The following is a 7,744-nucleotide window of genomic DNA, read 5'->3' on the forward strand; positions in this document are numbered from 1 at the left end:
GCAAGGAAGCAGCACTGAGCTCAGGGAACCCCATCATGCTTGGTCCGAGCATCACCCACACCTGGCGATACAGGCGGCGCGGGGTGCTGGTTTGTGTGACTCACTGCACTTGCTGGTGTCACGCAGAAGTAGGAGAAGGAGGAGGAGGAGGAGGAGGAGGAGTAATAACAACAACAGGTTAATTAGCACCTTCCGCTAACATAACGTAATCAGCAACAGGAAGGAGAAGACACCACCATGATCACTTTCGCTCTCTTACGCTTTTTTTTTTTTCCGCCGCGGGAAAGTTGGCAACGTGACTGCAACGACCAACATCTATTCCCAACAACCTTGTCGAGACAGGAGCATCCTCACCCCGCGAGTTGAAACCGCGAGACCACATTCTTCACTACACGAAACTGACTCCAATCGGAAGTTTAGTCTTCAGAAAAACAGGCTTTTGATATCCAAACGCGGAAGGTGTTAAACGAAAGGAAAGAAGAAAGAGAGATAGAAAGAGTAGGGCATGGTTTGATACAGATTTGAATGACCTAGAGTGATAGTTTTGCCTCGTGGAAACAAGTTCCTGAAACCCAAAAGAGGGAGACATTAAATGAAAGGAAGAAAAAAGTTACAATACAAGTATGTTTGAACGATCCAGTATTTTTATTTTTTTTAATGAAAACAGGCTTTTAATACTAGACACGCTCGGTGTTAAGAGAGAGAATAGACGGAGTGATGATAGTGGAGGCGGGTAGCACCATGTAGAGCAGCAGGGGTCTCTCTTCTCCCTCCCTCACGCATGGGCTTCAAGCACAGGTATTATGGCATGTAAAAAGATAAGTGTGCATCGCTGAGCTAGAATCGAACACCTTGATAACCCCCATGCATACACGTCAGGTACTGGTTACACACGTACGAGTACGCTCGACACCCACCCGCAGGCAACACACAGGTAACACATTGATAGTCGCGCTGCTATGATGGTTGGGGCTGAATCACCATGTTTAAAGGAACGCCCCTGCTTAAAGGAATGTAACCCTCTGAGCGTCTCAGAATTTTAACTATTTTTATAAAAAGAAAACGCAAGACATAACCAAAACTGTGTAACCCAAATCTCGAGGGGATGATAAGTCTAATTAAGTCTAAAGATAAACACGAGACAACACCACATTATGAAACATCGTATGAGCGACAAGTGTGTACCGAGAAGCAATGCCAGGACCCAGACCGAGACCCAGACGAACTTGAGGGAGTGAAGTGTAACCGTTCGTGGGTCAGGAAGAGATAAGACATGATGACGCGCCTTCCTGTTGTTGTTTTTAGGAGAGAGAGAGAGAGAGAGAGAGAGAGAGAGATACAAAGAAAGAAAACACGGAGATGGCAGACGAAGAGAAACAAACAGCAAATAGTATCAAGGATGAAGCAAGAAAGAACACATTGCTGGTTGCATGCTTGAAAGAAGATACCCTTAAGAGAGAGAGAGAGAGAGAGAGAGAGAGAGAGAGAGAGAGAGAGAGAGAGAGAGAGAGAGAGATAACGCAGACATTGATACTAGGAGAACGATAAGGCGCCTCCACAAGTACGACGGTGACAGTGAGTGTTGGTCAGTCGGCGTTGCTGCGTCAAGTGTTCGGTGGGAGTAACGCAGTAAGTCCTACAGTGTGTTGCTACTCGCTGCATCACGGAGAGAGAAAAAAAGCAACGTGCATAATTTATAATGGTGTTTGTTATACGCTGTTCTAACCTAGTGAGAACATACACTATTTGTAACGCTATACAGTAATGCACACAGAAAGAGAGAACTGAATGAAAAAAAAAATGTGGAAAAGTTGACATTCATAACCGCTAGTGAGGTTAGATGTAATTGATTTAAATGTTTTACAATGATGGTGACAGAGAGAAATATGTGGTAAAATAAATGTGACTTGTGGTTTTGAAATGGCATGTGATATTCCTGGCTTGTCAACTTGCCGCTGTGCACGAAATGATAAGAAATGTGGGTCAAGATTTTTTATCACTGCTTCTGTCGCGCTCGAGAGAGACATTCCCGTAAAACAAAAAACAAAAAAAAAAACTACTTCGTGTCTTTTTAGATAAGGGAATCATTTATATAGTGTAGTTTTTTAGGTGAGAAAACCGGTCAGATAGTGTTGTTTGGTGTTGTCAATGGTGTATGCGTCAGTTAAAGGCCCAGACACTGAGACGCGCGCGAGGCTCAGCTTATCAGTGCTCCACGATTGGCACAACTCCGGGAGAAGTGGACGACATCGTGACCTTTATGATAACATTAACAACAACAACAACAACAACAACAACAACAACAACAACAGCAACAATAATAATAATAATAATAATAATAATAATAATAATAATAATAACAATAATAATAATAATAATAATAATAATAATAATAATAATAATAATAGTAATAATGGTAATAATAATAATAATAACAATAATGATAATAATAATAATAATAATAATAATAATAATAATAATAAACAATAGTAATCATCGCAATAATAATAAAAACAACTATAATGACTGCTACTACTACTACTACTACTACTACTACTACTACTACTACTGTTACTACTACTATTACTTCTACTTCTACTACTACTACTACTACTACTACTACTACTACTACTATACCACCAGCACCACCACTACTACTACTCCTACTACTACTAATACTAAATAGTAGGAGTAGTAGTAGTAGTAGTAGTAGTAGTAGTAGTAGTAGTAGTAGTAGTAGTATTGCTCACCAAAAAATATTACATCACTCGATCAGCTATTATAAAAAAATATATATTAGCATTTCAAGTAACGAAGTAGCGAGCATATTCTAGGAAGGAAAGGCGTAGACACGTTCCCTGCCAAGTTTTCGATGAAGGCAAAACGTTTTCATACCGGCCGTGGAGCAACGTTTTCGTTTTTTATTTTTTCCTGTTATCCGCTGATATAATTTTACCCCCTGTCTTGTTCTCGTCATACATTTCTTTTTCTTATCTGCATCACAAAGAATGGAGTCAAAGTTTACAATAAGCGTGAAGTAACGTTTTCACGCAGTCTTGTAATTCCATCTGAACGCTTCATGTTTTTGTCTTATCTTGTTTTTATCTGCGTCATTCATGTTAAACAAAAGGCTTTTCTACACGCACCTTATGCAAACACTTGAGAAGACGGATCTGCAGAGAGAGAGAGAGAGAGAGAGAGAGAGAGAGAGAGAGAGAGAGAGAGAGACGCAGTGATAAAAGTCAAGTGTTTAAGTTAATCGCACTCATAAAACACATGTGCGTAGAGAACGTGTGGGTGTAAGTAGAAGCGACCTCTGCCTTACTTAAATTAAAGGCGACGGGAACGTAAAGTGTCGTTGTGGTGGTGGTGGTGGTAGTGGTGATGATGTTGATGATGATGCTGGTGACGAAGACGAAGAGTGTTGGTAACCATGTGAAGGGGGGGAGAGGGTGGAGGGGAGGCAAAATTACTAATAGAGGGGAAATTGAAAGACTAGTGGAGGCCTTAACTTATCTAGAGTGGAAGAGAATACGAAAAGTGTGTGGAGACTAAAACTAGAAAGAAAAAAGGTGCAGTGTAGAGGGAAATGTATAAAGACCAGGAAAAAAAGATAGAAAAAGACAGCCGTAGAGAAATAAGAGAAATATCACACACAGGATAAAAAGTAACACAAAAAGTCTGGCGGAGAGAGAAAAAAAGTGCAGTGGTAAGAAAGAGACAGAGGAAAGACAAGTAGAGAACGGGTGGGAAAAACAGTTGTGGAGATTATAAGAAAAACTCGACACAAAAAGTTATACAAAAAGTTTGGAGCAAAGGAAGGAGAGAACCTTTGGGAAAAAAGCGAGAACCATGGAGGATATGCTGAGGAAGATGCTGACTTCTGAGGAAAAGGTAATGTGTGTGTGTGTGTGTGTGTGTGTGTGTGTGTGTGTGTGTGTGTGTATATGTGTGTGTGTGTGTGTGTGTGTGTATGTGTGTGTGTGTGTGTGTGTGTGTGTGTGTGTGTGTGTGTGTGTGTGTGTGTGTGTGTTAAGACAGGAAAAAACATCTGTGGTCATGATCACGAAATTTCGTCCTCCTCCTCCTCCTCCTCCTCCTCCTCCTCTTCCCCCTTCTCCTTCTCTTTCTCACCTCCTTCTTTTGGTGTTGCTTTTTCTTTATCATCATCTTTTCTTTCTTCTTCTTCTTCCTCTTCTTCTTCTTCTTCTTCTTCTTTGCTAATAACCATGATTCACTCTCTTCCTCATTCCTAGCCTTAGCAGCATCTGATATTACGTACATTTCCATAATCCTCTTTCTTTCACTCCTCCTCCTCCTTCTCCTCCTCGTCCTCCTCCTCCTCCTCCTCCTCCTTCTCCTTCTCCTCCTCCTCCTCCTAGTAGTCACCATGTAGGGATAATTTAAGACACCGAGATGCGTAAGTGGACTTTCCGGTGATGTCATTTCCGTATGGGCGCCGTGTGTGTGTGTGTGTGTGTGTGTGTGTGTGTGTGTGTGTGTGTGTGTGAGTGTGTGGGGTGGGGGGGCCGCACATGGACGGCGCGACGTATAACGGGCCTCTGTGTGCACCGTTATACTTACACGTGTACGTCTCTCCCCCACACTGCACGTACACGTTTACTTTCATATTATTAATTTGTGTTATATTACCTACTTATTTATTTTATTTATTTGATCTTGATAGTTTGGTTAAGTTTTTATTTATTTCTCTGGCTGCACATGGAAGTTCTTGGGATTGAACTCTCTCTCTCTCTCTCTCTCTCTCTCTCTCTCTCTCTCTCTCTCTCTCTCTCTCTCTCTCTCTCTCTCTCTCTCTCTCTCTCTCTCTCTCTCTCTGACCATCACTCCAACATGTCCCGTTACTAAGCAAGGCTACACCTCCCCCCATTCCCCATTCCCCATCTCCTCCTCCTCCTCCTCCTCCTCCTTCCTCCCCGCAGCACACAAGGGAGAGGGAGACAGCCATTGCCTTACGCTCCCCTCCCCTCTCCCCTTCCCCCAGACACATAGCACAGCACTATATTGCCTCCATATTGCTTCTCCCTGACACACTTGGACTGACGGGCCCCTGACACCTCCATGACGTCAGCCTTTGGGGAGGTAAGAGAGGGGAGAGGAGGGGGGAGAGAGGGAAGAGGAGGGGAGGTAAGAGAGAGGAGGGAGAAAGAGGAGGGGAGGGGGAGGTGATCATGTGTCGAGGAGATTGAGGTCGTGTGTGTGTGTGTGTGTGGTGTGTGTGTGTGTGTGTGTGTATTTTACTTATACGGGTTTTTAATAAATATTCGCTTGTGTGTGGACATTATTATGCACTATCTGTTATTCACTTGTTTATCATTCTTTATTTTGTTCTTTCTTCTTCTCATACACACTTACCATTCACGCCTTACCAAGTATCTATACATTTATCGTCTTATCCATATTACTTCTTTTATCCATTTGTCTCTGCGCCGTCCTCCCTGTCCACCACCAGGACCTCAAGAGAAACGAACCTCAGCCAATGGGGAAGCGCGGCGAGGGGATAGCTTCGTTGTGATTGGCTGGCAGCACATAGGGAGTGCTCTGTGGGCTGGGATTGGTGGAGCACGCGTGTGATGTGTTTTTCATCGTCTGGATATAATTCGCCTCTTTACCTCATCATGTTTGTCGGCGTCTGCTTTCTACTTACTGATGCTGTTGGTGGTGGTGGTGGTAGTAGTAGTAGTAGTAGTAGAAAGAATTGCCATTATTATTATAATTGTTTTACCTTCGTTAATGCTCGTAATACTGACTACTACTACAACTACTACTACTACTACTACTAATACTAATACTAATACAACTACTACAACTACTACTACTACTACTACTACTACTACTACTACTACTACTACTACTACTACTACTACGTACTACTACTACTACTAAGCCACGGCTGGAGGGAACGAGGAAGGGAGGAGCCTTTTCCTTTGTTATCCTGCATGTCTTACTTAGAATTAGTGTAGCTTATGGTAAACAATCTCCTAGGGACCAACAGGTCTGCTGATGTTTCTTCTTCCTTTTTATACTACCAGTACTACTAATATTACTGCTACTACAACTACTACTATTACTACTACTACTACTAAGAAGAAGAAGAAGAAGAAGAAGAAGAAGAAGCAAAATAACTAGAAGAAGCAAACGAAGAAGCAGATAAAGAATATTACTGCTGGTGCTGCTGACGTTGCAACTGTATTGATCATATGCACTACACTTCACTTGCTCCAATAATATTTGCTTGATTTCCATTTGTGTTGCGAGCTTATGCATAAATATTACTACTCCCTCTCTCTCTCTCTCTCTTTTTTTTTTGTTTTTGTTTTTTTACCCAGTACAAAGCTGCATTATTCATCAAGCTACTGCAGCCTTTCGTTTTATATTTCATCTAAGCTGCTCATTAAAGAAATGTGGCGAGTGAACTGTGTAATTGTTCGGTGCATCAAGTCTCGTATCAGAAGCACAAGGTAGTAATCAAACACGTTATTCATCAGGCCAATAGAGACCCCCCTTTGTATTTTAATAACTTGACGCATCACTATAAGAAAATGGATGAATTGCCTAATTAACAACAGTATCGCGTCGTTTATCTTAAGGAATGGTCTGTGATTAGATGTACTCTTTGTCGGTGAAGGTCTCTCTCTCTCTCTCTCTCTCTCTCTCTCTCTCTCTCTCTCTCTCTCTCTCTCTCTCTCTCTCTCTCTCTCTTATGCAGTACTTTAACGTGATAGCTGAGTTGTTTACTTTATGAAGCTGTATATTTGAATCAGAAACTCGTGATTACAGGCATTATTCGTAGTCACTTGAAACTTCCTTGCTTTTTTATAGTAATTCAAACATTACTGTAAAAATAAGAAATGGGATGGCTGATTGTTACATTGTCAAGCCATGAGTTATAAGAAGTTAGTGGTTAGATGTATTGTTAATTATTCATTAGTCAACAGATATTTTTTTGTTTAGTAAATCGATACAGTGTTGAAACTTAGTGGGTTGTTTGGCTAATTGTTTGTTACATTACATCATTATATTTGTAGCAGAATTTAATGAGTAAGTACACTTTTTTCACAAGGACAATTAAGATCCCCCCTTTGTGTGTGTGTGTGTGTGTGTGTGTGTGTGTGTGTGTGTGTGTGTGTGTGTGTGTGTGTGTGTGTGTGTGTGTGTGTCAGAAAATTTACCCAATGCTGAGACTTAGTGGATGTTTATCCTTCCTTTTTTTTTTATGATTTTTTATTTTGCCTATATCACATCGCATCTTTAAAGCATAAGTCTGTGATTCTTTCTATTTATGGCAGTGCGGGGCTAATGTGGCAGACTCATGATCATAGCTCAGTATTAAGGTTATCTGTACACACGTCTCTGTTAGCTGCGCGGCGTCCCTCAAGGCTCTCAGGGCAGACAAAACTGTACACTCTGGAGAGGGCACGGCGGCAGGGTACACACTTCACATGCGGCTGTCCTTCCTAGCCCCAGGCCCTGCTGGGGGACGGGGGTGTACCTTGACCTGAGGGTGCGGAGGGATGGTATACACACACACACACACACACACACACACACACACACACACACACACACACACACACGCGCGCGCGCGCGCGCGCGCAAGTTTTGTTACACCGGCATATCCACAAAGATATTTATGATAATGTTAGTGGGTACATATTCAGGGTACAATGTGTGGTGTGTGTGTGTGTGTGTGTGTGTGTTGCTCTGATGGTACTTGGGACGT

The 7,744-nt window shown here is 42.0% G+C and overlaps 1 long non-coding RNA gene across 1 annotated transcript in view; it reads left to right on the forward strand.

Moving 5' to 3' along the window:
• Nucleotides 1–525: 525 nt before the first annotated feature.
• LOC135089191 (uncharacterized) overlaps nt 526–7,744 on the forward strand; it is a 73,285-nt gene continuing 66,066 nt past the window's right edge. The window contains exon 1 of the long non-coding RNA XR_010261412.1: nt 526–3,894. This is a non-coding gene — a long non-coding RNA (uncharacterized LOC135089191). The remainder of the gene's footprint in view (nt 3,895–7,744) is intronic.

Source organism: Scylla paramamosain, chromosome 32, assembly GCF_035594125.1.
Source record: "Scylla paramamosain isolate STU-SP2022 chromosome 32, ASM3559412v1, whole genome shotgun sequence".
Lineage (NCBI taxonomy): Eukaryota > Metazoa > Arthropoda > Malacostraca > Decapoda > Portunidae > Scylla > Scylla paramamosain.